Raw genomic sequence first — 21,890 nt, 5'->3', positions numbered from 1 at the left:
TTTGCATATCAGTAGGAAAAAGAACAAGTCTTTTTTTGTATCGTTAACTCGCATGTCAGAGGGAGAAAAGAATGACAGATTTTTTTTGTGCACAAAATAGTATTTGGCAGTTTAAATTTCAGCACTTCAGAGGTCCAGATGCTGAAGGCTACAAGTACCTGGGCCTGCTTGAACTTGATACGATGCTTTGCAATGAAATAAAAGAAGATAAAAGAGGTGTATGTGAGGAGACTCAAACAGCTCCTGAAATCTAGACTGAATGGTGGAAACCTCAATTCATGGGCGGTTGCTGTAATTCGATACAGTGCAGCTTTTGTAGGATGGACACAGGAAATGGAAAAGCTGGATTGAGACACACGGAAACTGTTAGTCAAGTATGGAGTACTTTGCCAAAATTCTAATGTGCTCAGGCTGTATATCAAAAGGAAGAAAGGAGGAAGAGGACTGATGGCGATTGAAGAATGTGTCAGGGGAGAGCTTAGAAGTCTTAGTACCTTCATGAGTAACACTTCATGACTGTTAGCGACTACTTGGCTGCTAGAAAAAGAAATAGAAAAGTATTTAATGAGCAGAAAAAAAAAGGCTAGTAAGAAGGTAGATTTAAAATCTCGAGCTGCAAGATTTTGCTTCTGCCTGTAGCAATTTCTGACTGCTACAAATACCCTCTTGTTGGATTGGTTTTCGAAAGATAACCAAAGATGTTTATGGAAATAAAAGAAAGGGTTTTTTTTTATGTGTGTCCGTCTGTGACGATAAGTTGTATTTTAGAAAATTCGAAGTAGCGAGGATTTTGAATATGTCCATGACAGCTGCTTGTAAAATCCGTTTTTTTTTTGTGTCAGCACAAGGCTTGATGCTTGTGTCCCTGCTTAAATTTGTTTTATAAAATTGTATAAAATTCCTTTAAATTTGAACTATTCCAGTGAACTTTGAAGTCATTAAGTTGCTATTGCTCGTTGCTAAACGTTGGTGACAAATTGTATTGTTGACGAGTTTACTTCAGAAATTACTGTTATATTATAAACCCTTTTTAAGAATTCAAAACACAACAACCATTAGTGTAAGCAACAGTCCGTTTTTTATTTTTTATTTCTCCTGTTGTTCTTGCTTATGGTAGATAGATAGAGAGAGAGTGAGTGGGGGAGCGACAGAGAGAATTATCGTGGCGTCCACTCGGTTGACAATCAAACCTCCAACTGCAATCTTTTTCCTTCTGTCACTTTTTCCTGTCAATCTTTTCAAAACATCCACATAATCGGATTCCTTTCCGTTACATTTTTCATAACAATAACAAGATTTGTTTATATTTGTGAGAAATATTGAAACAATTCCCGTTTAGCTTGTCAATTTCTGACATTTCATCTGCAGACGCGTGCCACATTTTAATTCATGAACATACATATATGTATATACACCTATACACATATATATACTAGCATGTCAACCCGGCTTAGACTGGGTCATTCATGTAACATATGATAGAGGTTGTGAAAAAATAAATGTTTCGAGTTGTCCTTCAGTGAAGGGCATTTTGAATGGCTCGTTGCCAGTAATGTGTTTGTCTTTTGACTCAAATGTTCGGTGAACAGTTATTTATTTTTTGCTGTGGAAAAAATAGTTGCTTTTCAGTGAGAAGAATGTGTGTGTGTGTGTGTGTGTGTGTGTGTGTGTGTGTGTGTGTGTGTGTGTGTGTGTGTGTGCAAGATAAATTTGCGAGAGGAATGTTTCTTGTGGCAGAGAATATTAGCTCCACGTGCGTCAATGGCATCGAGTTGACCCATGTTTTTGTTGTTGTTTAGAAATCCAAGGTGACCATTTAATGCAGGGAGATGGTAAGAGAAAAAAAGAACAGCATAAAAAAAGAACAAAAAAAGAAAAAAAAGAAACAAAGAACAGCATGAAAACAGCGAAAGTCCAGGTCATGTATTAGAGTGTTTTCATACACAAAGAAAGTGTTTACTCTTTTTTTAAGCTGGTGTTTTATTTTTTTATGTGAAAGAAAAAATTTTTCTTTGTTTTGTTCATTTCGGGGAATCGTATCCGGTTTAAACGTTTTACCATTTTCAGTGAAAATAACCTTCATAACTTCTGAAGTATTTTTTCTCAAAGTCAAAGCTCGGACTTCTTCACCATTTCTCCATACATCTGCTCTTTCTACTGGCACTACACTCTCCTTCAACATTGATAAAACAGCCATCGCCCCTCTTTCTGTTAAACCATACCCCTGTTGCGGGGCTGAATGTCGGTGGCAATCAACCCTACAACTAAAAGACGACATAGGCAAGAGGAGGATGAAAAACAACAATGGCAAAGAATATGACCTTCACCTTCACCGAGGTGCACGACTTATATGACCTTCACCTTCACCGAGGTGCATGACTTGACACAAAAAAAAACAACTTCTTAATCAACTGCTAACGCACGCATCACTGTAACGTCCAATGACAACAACAACAACCTTCTCACTCGACCTGCCTTTCATACCACTCTCTCAATCCCTCCTCTTGCGCATGCACCCGGAGATTCCTGACAACCTCGAGACTTGCGCATATAAAAACCCAAGTTTTGTTGTCGTGCATGCCTACACAAGGCACAAACACATGGGCGTTTGTTTTGTTGGTAAGTACTACACTCCCCCCTGATCTGATGATCACATAGAGTGCACTCCGGGGGTGGCCTCTTAGTTTGCTGGTTTCTGCGAAGGGTGCTATTTACAATCTCGGATTCAGGTTCTGGTTCTGGTTCTGGGTGTGGTTCTGGTTCTGGTTCTGATCCTGCCTGATCAGATGAACTACAACTACCACTCTCTTGCTCGGTGACCTCACTTATCAGCAGCTCATCATCTGAGGATTCATCGCTCTCTGTAGTTGTGGGATGTACTTCACTAGCTGGGCGAAGATCACGCACATGGCGTGGGGTTCAATCAACAAGGACCGACTGCTGGCTGACCACTCCAGATATTCGCCCTCGCTTGAACTTGGTGGTGCACCGGTTTCCAGGGGGTCTTATCCAAACTGGATCCCCTACCTTGTATTTGTCATGACTCTCCTCGTCGATTGGCTGGACAGTGTCAATGCCCTTTATCCTAACACGGTATGTGTGTATGGCATTGGCCGGTGCCATTGTTAGTGTCTTCCCATCCTTTGGTGTGATGTTATACTAATACGTGACCTCCGTAATGGTGCATTGCTTTCTGGCAGCAATTCTCTTGATGCTGCGATGGCTCCTCTCAGCAATGCCATTCCCTGATGGCACATGAGCACATCGCAGTCGTAGTCGGAAACCCCACTCATTCAACAACTGCCGAACTTGGTGGCTACAAAAAGCAGCATCGTTGTCCATCAATATCTCTTCCGGCGCGCCTCGCTCAGAAAAGATAGATGACAGTTGGTGGACAACATTTGCTGAGTCCTGCCTGGTCATTTGCCACCACACCGCAAAACGAGTGGGTCCACAGTCGATAAGGGTTAGAAAGGGCTTACCACTGTAATGGGTAATATCCATCGCTACTCATTGCCATACATGCTCAACCTCCAATCGCCCCTTCTGCCATTGCTCAGGTGCAGGATCGATAGACTGGCATGCCTCACAGTGCTTGATGATCTGCCTGACATCCGCCCTTGTCACTGTCAGGTCCAAACGCCTCGCAAAATGCAGAGTTCTTTTGATACCTGGATGTCCACTCTACACATGAATTCTTTGTATTTGGCATGAGCTAATCGCGCCAACTGCGCAAGATCGAGCAGCGAACTCCATGCCTGTCTTCACAGCTTCATACCATTTGTGAGGCACACGGGTTAGTTGATCTGCACGATTACAGTGTGATGCCACGAGCGTTACACTTACTGACAGGTCATACTCCGATACCAGACTCTTCAGGGTGTTTAGCCTCCACCGGATTAACATCTCACTGGCTGCCTTAGTGCGGACTCTCGTTTGTCCTGAAAGAGTGTCGGACACGCAGTGGTAGACGCAGAGAGAATCCGTGTGCAAGTGCAACTTCTTTGACTGCCATTGTAGTGCCAGATTTAAACCCTTCACAACAGCATCCAGTTCCACCAGGTTGATGTGTTGAGCATCATTCACGGGTCGCAGCCAGCACTCGTCTTCAATTACGTTTCCACGTTGCTCCAATAACACTCCCAATGCCAAAGAACTAGCGTCAACCCACACATTCACAGTGTCCCCATTGACACACCATTCTCCATGGGCAGGGTCCTCCTTGTCAACTCTCTCTAGGGTTTTCGTCGTCATCAGAGTTAGAAGAGCATCATCAGATACATCATCCCAACCTGTAGTTACTAAACTTGCCCTGCGTTTGATGACGCCCACAGCTGCTCGGAGCCAGCCACACGCTGGTAAGAGACCAATAAATTTCCCACACGAGGAAAAAATAGTCCGCTACGTAATAACATCAGGGATGTTTGGAATCTCACTGCCACGCCTCCATCATAAGGTACCGTCTTTCCCACAGACGTCCAATCCTAATACCCATGCTCCATCCCTCAGATGTTCGGGATCCTTGCACTCCAACCCGAATTGAGTTAACTTTTCTCTGACGTGCGACGCAGATTGTATATCTTCATTGACGTACACATTGTCAATATAGGCCGATGTTGCGTCCTCAGTTTCTTTTCCTGGGACAACACTGCATTTACAATGGTCTTCATGATTTGCGGTGCCACATTCAGCCCAAAGCTAAGTCGAGTAAGGCAGTATCTCTGACCCCGGAACCACACTGTCTGGAACGGCCACAATGTCTCATCCACTCGCACCTGCAAATAAGCCTTCCGCAAGTCTACTATAGACACATTGGAGCCCTTCTGGCGCCATTCTCTCAGCTTGCTGGTGCACACGTCAGCATCGGCAGTGTACGTCTCAATGTATCTATTGAGTTCACAATAGTCCAGCACCAGACGAACTTTTGATTTGTTATGCTGGACTACCGCCATTAAGGGAATCAGACCCTTGGGTGGTCCCAGCTTGTTGGGGTAGGGAATCAGCCATCCATCCTGGATCCATGCCTCTCGTATTCATTATGGGCCTTGTCGGGTATCGAGTACTCTGCAATGCTATTCTTGAGTTCGGTTGACGCCCTTCCTTCTGTCCACTTCCACGATGCAGTCCATGCTTTTTAGTGATGGTCGTAGTCCACCTTAAAATCAGGCCAATCAATGTGAACTGCAGCACACACTGGGGTTTCCAAAAACCGCACAGTCCCATCTCTTCCAATAACAACTCCCCCCAGTGCCTTAATAGCATCATATCCCAACAGTACATCGAATCTCAGCAAATCCCCTCGCATCACCAGCACATTAATGTCTGCGGCCACACCAGAGTCTGTGTGGACTTTGACAGTTCCGGCTCCACAGCAAGCTTGCATATTGCCACCTATTGTGGTTACTTTGATGTTCTGCTTTGTCCAGTTTCGACACAACTTGGAACTCATGATGGTGTGTGAGCACCCGGAGTCGAGAAGATCTGAACAAGGCACTTGGTCCACGTACACATTTATTGACGGTTGCACCTCAATTAAATCTTGTCCGGGGAACAGGGTGGCGCTGACGTCCTGCCCCCTGATGCATTTCCCACACAATTTTGGGATAAACGTCCATAACTACCACATTGGAAACAGCGCGGGCGCCCCTGCCCCTTGATAGTACAACTTCTTGCGAAATGACCTCGCTGGCCGCAACAGAAACATCTCCCATTGGTCGTGGGTCTCAAACTGGGACTCTTTTCAGCATTAGTCTTGGCTTCCTGTGCCATCATTACAACCGGTTCCCTCAGGTCCTCCTCATATCTGATAATGGCTTGAGCGCATTCCAACAAATGTTCCATGGGCGTTACAGATACGCTGGTGGAAGCCCTCAACAGTTGTTTAACATGGGTGGGAAGGCCAGCCACAAACGCATACGCCAGTGTCTGCTCTGACACGCCATTCCACCCCCTTTACTTTATAGAGGTTGCAGGTCAGCTCAACCCTTTCGACCCAGTCGACAACAGAAGTGGATCTGTCGAATTCGGGTATCAGTTTTAAATCAAACTTTGCCCCAGCCATAGTTGTCCAGGAAAAGAGACAAAATGAAATCGCCGAAATAGCTTATGACCTTCACCTTCACCGAGGTGCACGACTTGACACAAAAAAAAAAACAACTTCTTAATCAACTGCTAACGCACGCGTCACTGTAACGTCCAATGACAACAACAACAACCTTCTCACTCGACCTGCCTTTTATACCACTCTCTCAATCCCTCCTCTTGCGCATGCGCCCGGAGATTCCTGACAACCTTGAGACTTCCGCTTATAAAAACCCAAGTTTTGTTGTCGCGCATGCCTACACAAGGCACAAACACGTGGTAAGTACTACAAAGAAGAGATGACAAATGCAATGGGTACTGTCGTGAACGAATATAAATCCGTTCAGGTTTATTTTTCATAAAGAAACTAAATGGTGGTAGGAGGTCTCAGGCCGAGGGTTGGAATCCAGCTGGTGTTTGAACTGGCAGGTTTTGAAGTCGTTGCTAGTGGCTATGGGAAACGCATGCCGGATTGAGAAGCTGGCCTGCTAGGAATCGAGCGCATTGACGGCGAGTGGTCGTTGCTGCTGATACTGGGTTCGGCTGTTGTCATGGAAGTAGTCTAAACCATTCTGTATGAGCATGATTGCTGATACTGTGGCGATCTAGCCGCGACTGACTGCTTGTTGAAAAAAAATCACTGTATTTATACTCATCTGGTAGAAATAGTTGACGACATTGAGGCTTTTGCAATGCTAGTCATCGTTTTTTTCATTCTTGATTTGTGTTTGTTTTAGCGTCTTTAAAGTGCTGTAGGAAGTCATCTGTTTGAGGTTTATATTCATGTGTCATATCAAATTGAAGCTGGGAAAGTTGTGAATATTATTCTAGCAGGAATTGTGCTATTCAGGTTTCCATGGGATAATTATTCACATCGAAGTACTTTTCGAAGGGTCATTGGATGTGGTTATTAAGTTTTGAATTGGGATCCTTTTTTTGGTGAGCAGTTTCTTTTGGTGGAAACCGCGACATCCCCATTTCAAACTCACCCCGGGCTTTCCATCCTAGCTTAACTCCCTTTTTTTATCTCTTCAATTCTGCCAATGTCTTTCCAAAACAGAAGCCTGTTAAGTTCCATAATAGATATGTTTTCTCTCACGATGTTGTGAATTACGTCTTGTCCTACTTTTTCCTCACCTTTCATCTACTGCCTATCAATACTCTTCATATACGGAATATCTATGATTTCACAACTGAAGTCTTTCTTTCTCAACCAAAATTAAAGCTCGAACTTCATCTCCTTCATCACCACTTCTTCATACATTTGCTTTTTCTACTGGCACTCCTGTCTCAGAGTCATGAACCTCATCTGCCTCAAAGCCTTCAAACATCTTGTCAGTACTTCCCAGGGACAGCAACAGTAGTACCCAAACAGCCCTTTTCAGGCCAACTCAGCAAACTAATTATGCGATACACAATCTACCAGAATGCAATACATACTTTTTTTTTTTTTTTAATTCAATTTTCACCCAAAACAAGGCACAGTGCCACTTTGAAGCAGGGGGCTACTATTAGGGACTTAATTAGCGGGGTCATTATGAAGGGAGATGAGTAGAAATATGTTTGTTAACATTACACTTGAACTTCTGCATATCATTGCAGTTGGGAAAGCAGAATCCCGGAAGGGAGTTCCAAAGACCCGCAGTTCTGAAGAAACTATTGGAGTAAAAGGCTTTCTTGCACCTAGGGATCTCTACTGTAAAGGGATGAGACTTAGTAGCTTGTCGGGTTTGACGGGGGTAGTTACGTCAGGGAGGTACAAGTGTTTGCAGTTCGTCAGAGCATTCACCATTAAAGTATTTGTAGAACAGGCAGAGGGATGCAACATCTCGTCGATGGGACAGAGGCTGAAGCCTAGATGACAGTTCAGGACCTATCAGGTTGGCGACTCTTTTGAACCCTGTCCAGGAGCGAGAGACAAGCAGCAGATGCACCAGCCCAGATGTGACAACAGTACTCCATACATGGGCGAATGGTTGCCTTATAGAGGTATAGGATACTGTCAGGCGTGAGTAGTTTTCTAGCACGGTAGAGGGAGCCAACCTTCCTTGCAGCAGCCTTGGCAATGCTCTCAATGTATCTATTCCAGTTCATATTCCCTGTAAACGTTAGGCCGAGGAGTTTAATAGAAGTACTTTCAGGCAATGTGTTCTTGGCCATTGCTATTGGTGGTAGAGAAGGTTTCTTGTAGTTATTGAAGGAAACAAGCTTAGTCTTAGCAGCATTGAATGTGACCAACCATTTTTGCCCCATTCCACTACGGATTGGAGGTCATCCTCTAGTGTTTCTGACATTTCCTTGGATATGTGTTCATTTGTTTTCCCCTCATATCTGTTATAGAGAGTGGTGTCATTGGCAAATATACCCATCTCCGAAACAATTTTATCAGGGAGGTCATTTATGAATATCAGGAATAATAGAGGTCCAAGGATAGACCTCTGAGGTACTCCCGCATTTATGTCATATTGTTTGGATGTACGACCGTCGAGGACAACTTTGATTTTTCTATTACTTAAGAAGGATTTAATTACATTATGAATTCTTCCAGTGATTCCATATGATCTAATTTTCCTTAGAAGACCATCTTGCCATACCCTGTCAAAAGCCTTAGATATATCAAGGGCCACCGCTCTACCCTCCCCTGTTTTATCCAATGAACGGTATATACGTTCAGAAACTACAGTTAAGATATCTGCTGTTGAACGGGCTTGCCTGAATCCATATTGTTTGTCAGTCAGGAGTTTAGCAGCTGTTAGGTGCTGGACTATGGCTTGATTAACTAAGGACTCAAATATTTTGGCGAAAAGCGGGAGGAAGCTAATGGGGCGATAATTTAGTGGGTCAGTTCTTTCACCAGAATTCTTGAAGACTGGTACCACAGAGGCGGTTTTCCAGCAGTCGGGAAAACAAGATTCGTTAAGGCATTTATTGTAAAGTTTGGACAGAACTGGAGCAACCTCAGCAGAGCATTTTTTTAATAGCACAGCCGGGATGAGATCTGGTCCACATGCTTTTGAGGTGTCTAGGTTTTTTATAATAGCATGTACCTGAGAAGGGGTGATTTTCAAATTGTCTAGTGTGACGTCTGTTCGCTGAGGAAAATCAGGGAGTGAGTGGTGTACCCAGTTCCATGTAGAGTTTGAAGCAAACCGACTGGCAAGTGGATTAGCCTTGTCAGTTGCCGCGCAAGCAACCTCATGATTGTTTGATAGTGGAGGAATAGTTGACTGTCCATTATTTACTACGCTGTTGTAGATTTTCCAAAAATCCCGGGTTCCTAATTTCTGTGCTTCGATGCGTTTTCTGGTGGTTTCAGAGTAATCTGTCTTAGCTGTCTCTATCACTCTTTTACAATTATTTCTAGCTTCTATAAACTTCTGTTTATTTGAGCTGGACTTATGTCAGTTGAATCTGCGGAACGCATGCTGCCTTTGACAAATGCCAGCTGCACATACTCCACTCTCTACTGATGTCTGTCTCTTGGGCCTCCCCCTCACAGCCTGTCACTCCAGTTCTTGCAGCTTCCAGTGACTCCAGCTTACTTCTACAACCTCTAACGCTTCCAGCTTACTCCTGCAGCACATTTCAGCGACTTCAGCTCATGTATCACCCCCAGCTCTCCAGCAACTCCCCAGCTCTAACAACATCTATCTGTTCCAGTGGCCACTGACGTCCAGCTACCCATATCAGTACTCACTGACATCCCGCTACTTGTACCAATATCTACTGACGTTCAACTACCCGCTCCAGTGTTCACTGATGTCCAACTACCCGTTTCAGTGCCAGCTGATATTCGGCTACCCTCTCGAATGCCCACTGATGTCCAGCTACCAGATTTAGACGTTGGACTTGGGAGTAGCAAGTATTGGATTTAGATGTTGGACTTTGGAGTAACACGCATTACATTTTAACGTTGGACGTATTGGATTTCAAATTGGACACTGAAGTAGCAAGTATTAGATTTAGATGTTGGACTTTGGAGTATCAAGTATTGAATTTGGATGTTGTTATTTGGAGTTGGAAATATTGGATTTGGACATTTGACATTAAAGTAACAATTATTTGACAGCAGTTGAATTTATTTGGAGCAGTTGAATTTAACCACATATCGTTTGGCATGATTTCCATTAAAAAAATAAAATAATAAGGAACAGACAGTATTTGAATCTTTTAAAGGGTGAGAACTCGCCATTATCTAAATCACAATCTCAAATTAATCTCTTGCAAACTGTTAAAACCTCGGAGATTAATTATTATTTTTTTATTAAACAAATCTTGAAAATGATCTACACAGAAATGTTTCTGTTTAATTCTGAAAGGAATTCATCAGGCACCTGATTGGTCTGCAGAAAGATAAATATGCAAAGAGAGAAGAAAATTATACCTGTCTATCACATCCACTGAAGCTGCTGCAGGGTTAATGGACAGTTTCCTTCCTATGAGTTTTGAGCTGTAAACGGTCAGGGCATTGTTTATGCGTATTGGTATATCGATTATTTCTTTGCGTTTGCTTACAAAGCTGCTACCAGAATTACTGACCATTTATTGATCCAAAGCAACATAAGGGCAATCTCATAAAAAAATTTGGTCCATCATTCTTTGTTGATGTGCTTTGAACCTGAACTCAAAGCAGAAATAAAATTGGTGTTTCAGAAATTTTGAGATGAGGATTGATAATATTATTTTTGTTATTTGGACTACTATTCTCATCTTGGTCATTATTTTTACAAAAAATAAGTTTTCTTTTTTGGAATGCTTTCAAGATGAATTTGTGCATTCAGTCTTTTTACAGACTTTTATCCTCATCTTTATGGGTTTTTTTTTGTTTCACCACATTTCAACTCATACTCTGGCCTTCTTGAGGTGATTAACAAAGTCATTTATTATTTTATTATTTTCTCTCAGCAGGAATTTTTTTGCTGTTGCCCGGGCACACCATATTTAATAAAGAATCATGTTTGCCCGTTCCCTATAATGAATTTTAAGTTTTCATTCCCTCTTCTGATCTCATTTGAGTCACTCTTCTGATCTCATTTGAGTCACTATTCTGATCGACAATGACCGGAGGTGACCTTTTTAGTGCAGTGGGACACGTTGGTTGCGCTGGTCAGACTTTAATTTATGGCTGGTGCTCGTCAGTTACTCTTACGTCAGGGTTGATATGTCATCGCCTTGCTGGTCGGTCGCACACTACGGAAAAAGAAACAGTAATTTACAATTCGCCTTCTGGCAGGAAGGTAACTCAATCCACAGGAAAAAAAAAACAAACTCATCTTTTTTTTTTAAATTAATCAGTAGACTAGAAAAAAAAAGCTATATATATATATAAGAGCAAACAGTTAATAAGGCATATTAAAAACACTTTGAAAAAGAGTTAAAAATATATTTAATCTGAAAAGGAACCACTTGATAAGTGGATAGTCCTTAATCCGCTGAGTTTCGAAGAAATACTTTCCTTCTCATCAGAGGGTAGGAATTAGCAAAATATGGGATCGGATTTTGCATACAAAAGTATTTGATGAAACTGCAAGTAAGTCAAAGATCTTACTTGATAACAAAAAGTGAAGCAGAGGGAATATGGTGAAGAAAAAGGTGATTACACGTGAATGGCTAATCTGGTGAAAGGTAAATAATCCAATGACAGTAAAATCCAAAAATATAAATCCAAGAAAGTTATTTTATTTTATATATATATATATATATATATATATATATATATATATATATATATATATATATGTACAATCGTTCGTTTACAGTTCACAAGTAATGAGTCCTGTATAAGTCGACAATTAATCTGTATACTTTCTCTCTTCCCTTTCTTTTTTAGTAGTGTGATGTTAGTTATACAGGGTGTCGTGAAGAGGAGGAAAGCGCGGCTCTCAAGCTCGATATAATTCTAAACTCCAAAATTTCAATTTCCAACTTCAACTGCCGATTCTTGGCTCTGCACCTGATTATAAAGCTCAGACCGGAATAAAGTTGTGTAGTCCCTCCAACCAATCAACCACGGCAGTAACAACTTCTGCCATGTTTCAATTGGTCCTCTTAGAATTCTCACACGAATCACACCTTCAAGGTTGCGAGCGAATTATCAGGCCTTTGGGGTCACTCTCGTTATCCCAGGTCGGATGAGCTGTCACTCTTCAAAATAGGAATTCTCATTATTGCACCGGTTCACTGAATATGTTTTCACTCAACCTTTAAAATGACATTGTTGTTAATGGATAAAACAAAGTCATTTTTTGTTTTATTAGTTTCTCTCAGCAGGGATTTTTGCTGTCGCACGGGCACACCATATTTAATAAGTAGTCACGTTTGCCTGTTTCCTATAGTGAATTTTAAGTTTTCGCTTCCTCTTTTGGGAAGCTCAACCGCCCCTTGGGTCGGTCAGGACACACTATTATTCATAATTGTTGGTAATTGTGTTTTTGAGATGAGGTGTTTTCATTTATTGAGATTTTCGGACTGACTTCCTCATCTTGGTTGTCATAGTCACAATGTTTCGTCCGTTTTGCCCTCCGGCCTTCATCAGGTGTTGTGTCAAACTGGGGAACCGTTTGTTAGGAGTCTCGAACCCAACCCTTTATTATTATTACGGGCATACCGTGTTCGGACTCCAGCTAGGCTCTGGGACATAGTAGCTGATTCTCTGTTTTGAATGTTACTTTTCACTGCCTTCGTTCAGGATTGAACTCAGCACCTTTGGGTAACTGTAAGCTTTGATTTGAAAACAGAGAATCAGCAACTATGTCCCAGACCCTAGCTGGAGTCCGAACACGGTACCCCCATAATAATAATAAAGGGTTGGGTTCGAGACTCCTAACAAACGGTTCCCCAGTTCGATACAAAACACCTGATGAAGGCCAGAGGGCAAAACAAAACGTTGTGACTATAACAACCAAGATGAGGAAGTCCGACAATCTCAATTCATAATTGTTGCTTCACCACATTTCAGTTCACTCATATTCTGGTTTTCTTCAGGTGATTAACCGCGACGGGAGAGAAATGCTGAGTTTTGTAACTTATCCCCAGTAATTACTGCCTTCCATAGTGGTCGTCTCACTACGCTTTGGCTTACTAATCCTCTGGCGTGTTTGAATAGAACTAAAACCACTATCTTCAGACAATGCTCACCTGGAACAATAAAGACTCGATGCCTATATCCACTGAGCCATGAGTCGCATTGCAGTTAATCACCTGAAGAAGGCCAGAGGTTGAGTTTGTCCAGGTTCCCCCACTCTATATCTGTGCCTAAATCAAAACGCGGATTCCATGAACAAAGCTTCTTTCTTAGAACTGCACGCCTGTGGAACTCTATTCTGTCTGCCTGCTTCCCACCGGACTACAACTTGGAGGTCTTCAAGTCCAATGTTAACAAATTCCTAATGAACCGCCCCCTTAAGTAAACACTTCATCAAATCTCCACACTAACGTAATGTACTTGCAATAACCCTTATCCCTGAGTGGCTTCCGAGCCTTGATAAGTGGTGATCACTGTGTAAAAAAAAAAAAAAAAGAAGGTCTCTTCACACTCACCCAGTGCAAGTGTGGTTCTCTTCTTGGTGTTTCCATCCTCCTCGACTATTTGATGTGGTACCAGTCGCTGCCAACACTATAAATTCTTTTCTTCTTTTTTTTAGAAGGGGTAGTTAATTAGAATTTTTCAGTTTTCTTAATTCTATGTGGTGTTTCTCGATCTTTTTGTTTTATTTCTAGTGTAATTTCTATATGGACGGTTAATGTTTGTAGTTCATGTGTATAAGTCTTCACATTTGAGGGTTTTCTTTAAAATTTCAGCCGTTTTCATTATTACTATCCATTGTATCTCTATGCCTTCCCCCTGATTCCAATTTCTCTCATTCTTTTTTGGAACGTTTCTGGGATTGTTCCTAGTGCTCCTACAATTATTGGTGTTATTTTGACTTTCTCCATCTTTCAATATTCCTTTCAGCTCGCTGGATAGTTCCATGCATTTTTTTTTGCTTCTCCATCTTCTTATGTTCACTCTATGGTCTGCTGGGACAGAAAAATCTATGATCTGGCAGGATTTTCCCTTCTTGTTAATTATCATGACACATAATCTGCTTAGTTAGATGACTTTATCCATTTGTACCCCTATATTCTATAGGATTTTATGATTTCCGTTTTCAAGTATTGCTACCAGTTTGTGCCTGTACCATTTGTCTGAGTGTTCAAAATGCAGTTGTTTGCACAGTTCCCAATGTATTGCTTTTCCCTCCTGGTCGTTTCTGTTCTTATATTCTTTTTGTGCTAGTTTGCTGCATTCGCTTATTAAGTGGTCTACCGTGTCATCTCTTTATCCACAGAATCCGAATTTTCTGTTTCTTGTCTTGTCAATCTTAATTTTGATGTAGTTGGTTCTAATCACGTTATCTTGGGCAACTTTTAGTAGGGTTTCAGTTTCTCTGTTTAGGTGTCCTTTTTGTAACCATGTCCAGGTGTTTTATCTTTTATCGTCCTTATGAATTGTCCGTGTAGTTGTTTTTCTTCCCATTTTTCTTTTCTTGTTTTATTCCTTGCTTCTCTTTGCCTTATTCATTTTTACATTTGTCTCTTGCTGTGGTAATTATCCTTTTTATGCATTACTAGTGGGGATACCCGGCGTTGGCTGGGTATGTGTAGGTGGTGTACTAAGGAACCCTGGAGGGGGGGGTGTTAAAAAAAAGTGGGGATATCCAACATTGCCCGGGTGTGTGTAGGTGGTGTAGTAAGGAACCACAGGGGCGGGGGAATGAAAAACGTGGTAGTAGCGGTGGGAGGGAAATCAAAACAACAGTAGACAGTTTGGGTGGAGAGAGGTGCTTAAAAAAAGTGGTAGTAGGCATCGTAGGTAGGCAAGCTCGAATCTGTAATGCGAAGTAGGTAAAAAAAAAAAAACGTAATGTCTTAGCCGATGCGTCCATAGTGAAAGCGGAAGTCGAGAGCATTAAAATTAAGCATAGTTCTCAATGTATTACTTTTCCCACCTGGTCGTGCTAGTTTACTGCATTTGCTTATTAAGTGGTTTATTGTTTCGTCTCTTTATCCATAGAATCCGCATTTTCTGTTTTCTTGTCTTGTCGATCTTTACTACTTTGATGTAGTTAGTTCTAATCATGTTATTTTGTGCAACTGTTAGTAGGGATTCAGTTTCTCTGTTTAGGTGTCCTTTTTGTAACCATGTCCAGATGTTTTATCTTTTATCGTCCTTATGAATCGTCCGTGTAGTTGTTTTTCTTCCCATTTTTCTTTTCTTGTTTTATTCCTTGCTTCTCTCTCTCTGTCTTATTCATTTTTACATTTATCTCTTTCTGTGGTAATTATCCTTTTTATGCATCATGTATTCTTCTAATTCTTTTTTGTGTCATTCATACAAAACAGTACTCTTCCTCTATCTTTCCTTTTCATGTGGAGTTGGTCAGCATCATCCTTTTGGTGTAATGCAGTATGTATAATCATAAGTTTCCTAGTATATAATTTAGTTTCTAAGAGTTTTCTTGTTATTCTTAGGTATTCGTTTCCATATTTCATTTTTGTTGAGTTTATGGTGTCCGTTTCCAGATGTTTGCAGTTGTCATGTTTACTTGGTATCCTCATCTCTTTTACCTCCAATTTTTCCATTTCTTATAACTATTAGGTTGACAAGAAAATTCTTGTTGAATTTTTAATTTTGATTTCAAATGATGTATTTTCAAATTTTCCATTATAATACCTTTATATATCATTTAAAAGAGTGTTTTTCGTTCTATCGAATCGTTTAAATTACAATCGTTTTAAAACAATTATGTCTCCTTTTTACAACCTTGAATACAAGATAAAAAAAAAGAAAATTTTCACAATTTTTTTATTTCAATTCAAGCTAGGCCGAAAAGCTGCTGAAACAGCTCATGATATCAATGAAGCGTTTGACTCAGAAACCACTACTCAATGCACATCACAATGGTGGTTTAAAAAATTTTGTGGCGTCAACGAGAGTCTTGAAGGTAATGAGTGTAGTGGTTGACCATCAAATGTTGACAACGATCAATTAAGAACTTTAGTCGAAGCCAATCCCTGCACAACTGTTTGAGAACTTGCTTCTGAATTAAACATAACATGTACAACGATTTCCAGCAACTTGAGAAAAATTGCAAAGGCAAAAATACTTGCTAAATGGGTGCCTCACGAATTGAACAACTGTTATATAGTTCATTATTAGTATTGTTATTGTTGTTGTTATTGTTCTTTGTTAAAAGTGAGTCTTATTAAAGTGCAGTCTTAGAGAGAGATGTTGTATCTTAGAGATAGAGAGATGTTGTAAGAGAGATTGTTCGTGTTATGATGTGATTCATATATATTAAATGTTTATACTTAGAAGTGTAATAGAAGCTCTTTGAGTGTTAAAACAGTGTTCACTGTTCAGACAGTCTTAGTGTTCACATTGTAGATATGAGATGTGTATGTAAAAACATTTTAAACCACATGATATAGAAGACATATATAACAATTTTCACTTTACCTTTTGGTAGAATTACAACACAAAGATGACGTTTATAAAAACACATGATGGGTTTATTTCTTCTCCCGACCGGTTGTGGTTTTCTGAGTCAAGAATTCAAAGCTTCACATTCTAAGTTTCAAAAGTGACCGTCTCGCTTCTAGACGTTCGAATCCCAACTGCAGACTATTGTCTGTCGTCCTCAAACTCCCTCTGACTCTCCCTCAGTTTCTCCCTGCTTAACTCTAAAGTTTCTAACTATATCGAGAACTTCCCGTTTTCCATGACGTCATACACATGTTAAAACATGTCTTCTTTCACGTGTTCTGGAAATGCGTGTCCAAAACTTTTTCCTTTGTTTACAAAAGGAATGTTAACCTATATTCCCAGTAACCTATATTTCCAATATGTTAAAAACATGTTTATTAAATTATCCTATAGTTGCATTCCTCAATTGAATTTTCATAACAGAATTGTCAACTCACATTCTTTTCTTGAAACTATTTTATCTCTAAGCTAAACAATGGTTTGTTTTACATTCCATTTTCTAATTCTCTCTTGTAATCTATTTCTAAACCTAATTTACGAGGTTCGAATTTCGTCTATGCTATTTCATTTTCATTTTAACTAATCTCTCTATTTTTATACTTACATGAAAAGGGGACAGCCCTTATCATGTAACACAACAACCAAAAGAAACAACGTTATGAAGTGTCATGTTCCTTTTTTTTACGCAACAAGAATGATCAGTGATTAGACACCGACGAAACTCCATAACACTTCCCGAAGCCGGAGTTGCACCAAAAGAAGGTCATGCTGACTGTTTTGTGGTCTGCGACCAGTCTCATCCGTTAGTTTTTTGAATGCAGGCGAAACCATTACAACGAAAAAGTACTGTCAATGAATGGATGAAATGTAGATTGTTTACGTTACTGGCATAAAATACACTTGTTTTGCGTTGGCAAAAGTGCGTTGATTCCGATGGTGCTTATTTTGATCAATAAATTTTTGTTTGCGCCGAGATAGGCTCATTTGAATTTAAAAGTTAAAAACTGCAAGATCTTTCTTGTCAACCTGATAGCAGTGCGCACTTTTCTATTCTAAATTCCATTTGGATATCCTGATTGAAGATTCAGGTTGTGTTTATTAGAATTTCTAGTTCCTTATTGCCTTTTTGTAAAAAAATATTTCAGGTCATTTTTTCGTCTGTATTAGTAAACATGTATCCGGCCTGACATTTTCTTAGTATGTTGCTAAGAGGCGTTATATCTCTTTGAGGATAAAACTTACTACTAGAACATATTTTTTATCTCAGTGATATATAGTCCTTCAGCTGCTGCTGCTGTGTTATTATTTTTTTTTTACTCACTAGCAGGAGTCACACAGGCCATCATCAGATTTCTCTTTGAGAACAACTTGTGGTGTTCTCTGGAGTCTGAGTGACAACAAGTCTCCCCAGATTTCCAGTATTCTCCACCTCTTTCGATAACCTTTGCAAAAGAATTTACGTTATCACAACAGCCGCTTATCATTGATTTCTCGTTGGCAGCAACCATTGATCTTCACTGGAATTTGGGTGGCAATAAGCCTCCCCAAGGTCCCAGTCCTCTTTGCATTCATCCAGCTGAGGTCTGGCTAGTGCTTTCTTTCCTTGGTCTTTCCACCCTCCTTGACTTTTCTCATTTATTTGGTGTGGAGTCAGTTTATGGTGACATATACACACCCACAAAAAAAAGATGGGGAAGGCAGGAGGGCATAGGAGTACTTTACAATTATACCGTTTCAATTTTCATGATTCATTGTGATGTTCCTCTGTGTTCTAAATCCGTAACAGTTTCTGCATGTTTAGTTATTATTATTAACTGAGTTTTTTTTTTACTTGTGGGTCACCACTTATCAAGGCCCGAAGGCCATGCGAGGATAAGGGTTAATGAATGTAGGGTGGTAGTAAAGTAATTGATAATGGTGCAAATTGGATAGAATTTGACTATCTATGAGGACAGCTTAACAGGAACTTGTTTACATTAGATTTGAATGTTGTATGTAGCCGGGAAGCATACCAGAGGAACAGTGTTCCAAAGGCAGGCAGTTCTGGGAAAAAAACTTTGTTCATGGAATCTGCATTTGCATTTGGGCACAGATAGAGAATGGGAAAAGCATATATGGTGGTTTTAGCTAGTCGAGTGTTTTTGTGAAAGTTTAGCCAGGGGAGACCATATATTAGAGTTCAGATGAGCACTTACTATGAAAATAGCCACAGAGCAGAGACGGGCTCGCAACGTATCTTTTGTGGGAAAGAGGTTGCAGGGAAGTAAAAAGGGCATCACCTATGAGGTTTCGAAGCTGGTTTTGAACTCTATCAAGGCAGGATAGGATGTGCCAAGTAGCTCCTGCCCATTGTAGGGCGTATCTGGCTGTTATACAGAGGATCGCATCGACAGTGAGATACTTACTGGAGCAGTAGAGTGATGCAATCATTTTTCCAGCGATATTGGTAACAGATTTGATGTATGTGTTTGATTTCAGGTCACAAGTGAATGTCAGTCACAGAATCTTGTAAAAGCTTCCCCAAAACTAGAGCCATTCATTTCGTTGGAGTGCGATTATGATGAAAGGAGAGAAGCTTGGTTTTTGATGCATTAAAATTAACCATTCCACCATGTGCTCAAAATCAGACGAGAGAGAATCAGAGAGATCTTGATCATTGCCGGCTTTTTTTCTTTTTTTTTTTTTTAAATTCAATTTTCACCCTAAACAAGGCACAGTGCCACTTTGAAGTAGAGGGCTACTATCGGGGGACGTAATTTGCAGGGGCATTATGAAGGGAGATGAGTAGAAAGATGTTTGTTCACATTACACTTCAACTTCTGCATATCAGTACAGTTGGGGAAGCAGAATCCCGGAAGGGAGTTCCAAAGACTTGCAGTTCTGGGGAAGAAACTATTGGAGTTTATACACCTAGGGATCTCTGTGTAGGGGTGGGATTTAGTTGCTTGTCAGGTTTGTCGGAGGCGTTTATGTCAAGGGGTACAAGTACTTGTAGTTCATCAGAGCATTCACCATTAAAATACTTGTAGAACAGGCAGAGGGATGCAACATTTTGTTGATGGGACAGAGGCTGAAGCTTAGATGACAGTTCAGGACGTATCAGGTTGGCGACTCTCTTTTGAACCCTGTCCAGGAGCAAGAGATAAGTAGCAGATGGAGCAGCCCAAATGTGACAACAGTACTCCATACATGGGCGAATGGTGGCCTTACAGAGGCTTTTGAATATAAAACAATTTTAAAAATTGCTCTTCTTTAAGAAAATCACATGCATTCTAGAAAATAACTGTTTGAAATTATTTTTTTTTCTCAATATCATTCATTTCAGAATTTTCTTTAATTTTTCTTTAATTCAATAAATATTCAAATTAATGTTTTATTTTGTGTTATTTGTTTTGTTTTTTATTTAAAGTTATGCGAAACTGACATTTTTGGATAGGGTCTTCTTGAATTGGAGTTCTTAAAAATGAAAGCAAAATTTGTTGGAGAAAAAAAAAAAAAAAAAAAAAGATCGTAATGCGGAAACGCCCAATTGAGAAAAAAAAAAAAAATCCTAATTTAGGAGTTATTTGCTTAGTGTTGTTTTCAACCGACACATTTCAGGTGAAAACATTATTACATACGTGTCATGTCGAAATTCAAATGATTTCCCCAAGATGAGAGACCTTTTGGAAATGCTATTTCCTAATCGATTAAAATTTTATTTCTTCAAATAAGAAAAAGTAAAGAAAAAAAAGAAAGAAAATAGATAAAAAGAAAAAGAAAAAAATAGATAAGAATAAAGATAAAAAATAAATATGAAAAACTAAAGAAAAAATGTAACAAAAAACGCAAATGTTTTCTTTTTGTACTTTTTTCTTTATTTTTTTAATTTATTCTAATTAAAAATTTGCAGAATCATTAATTTCTGACAAAGTTTGTCTCTCACCTCTTCAAGTGTGATAGGTTTTAATTACAAAAAATACAAGCATACAGAAATATTTTTGCTGACGACATTGATGGCCTGGCAGGATGCGAAACTAGCTAACCTAGTTGAATGTCTGGACAAACTGCAATTCATATAAATATCCTCCATTTTCTTCCTTCGTTAAAACAATGATATTTATACCCCAAATCATATTAACCCTTTATGACCTGATGGAACTAATTCGTTCAGTCGTAAATAAATGAATATAACGGCATAAAGTGGGAATTGATTCAAACACACCTTGTACGTATTAGTTCAGTATCTGGATAGATGACAGATACGTTCATAATGCTATTGTCCATTGCTTACATTCAGTATGCCGCTATCTAAAATTAAAAATAAAAATAAAATACGCACCAAGTGTGCTTGACAGCCAAATCACGTAATATTAGGAAAATAAAACAAATATTTTATTTGCTTGAAATTTATCACAAATACATTTCAGAGCCAAACTCCATCCTCAGTATGTTGCTTTCTTTCTTTTTTTTTCTCTTCTTTCTTGCCATGTTGAAAAGTTGGAGAAAGAAAAATGTTTGTAAAGAGCTGCGCATTGTATCTCAGCAGTTAAATATTTTTTTTTTAATCATCTACATCATAATTCAGGTTATAAAAGGTTAAATATATTTCAATTTATGCAGAGACAATTCTCTATTGATTATTATATTGTACCCAATAAAAAGAAGTGATTTCTAAAGTTTAAAAAAAAAAAAAAAAAAAAAAATCGACTTGCGTGTTATCAACTAGAATCAAAACCAAAACATTTAGCACTCTAGCTTTATTATTATCTAAGCTAACAGATGAATAAAAAAACTTTAAAAATTAACCAAACTTTAACGTATAAATGTATATTTGCGCATGCATAGAAGTAACACGTTTACTCAACGTACACCTGCAAAATTCCAGTGTTTTTCAATTTTGACTAGTTAGCAAAACCAAATCGAATTCGTTTTACAGGTCCAAATTTCCTCTGTATCAAGTTTCAAGTCTATAGACCAAAAATTGACAGAGTATTTGGTGGAGACCGTTCTGCACAAATAGACAAGGTCACTTATATAAAAGTGACCTTATAAATAAAACAGTAGATGTACGTAGTGTGTGTGTGTGTGTGAATATTTAACCAATAAACACTTAAACTACTGGTCACATAACACTGAAATTAACAGGAATAGTAATCAAACACTAATTTTTCTTCATTTACATTATAAAGGGTTCATTATTTTAATTAGTTGTAATTTGCAATTAACTCACCAAGTGACCCATTTCCTGATAAGTGTCTATCACTCTTACCCTCTCTCACTGTATTTTATTTGACCCCCT

Source organism: Euprymna scolopes, chromosome 42 (assembly GCF_053919585.1).
Source record: "Euprymna scolopes isolate OS-2025 chromosome 42, ASM5391958v1, whole genome shotgun sequence".
Lineage (NCBI taxonomy): Eukaryota > Metazoa > Mollusca > Cephalopoda > Sepiida > Sepiolidae > Euprymna > Euprymna scolopes.
The sequence above is the reverse complement of the archived record's forward strand: the minus strand, read 5'-3'. Positions refer to the sequence as shown.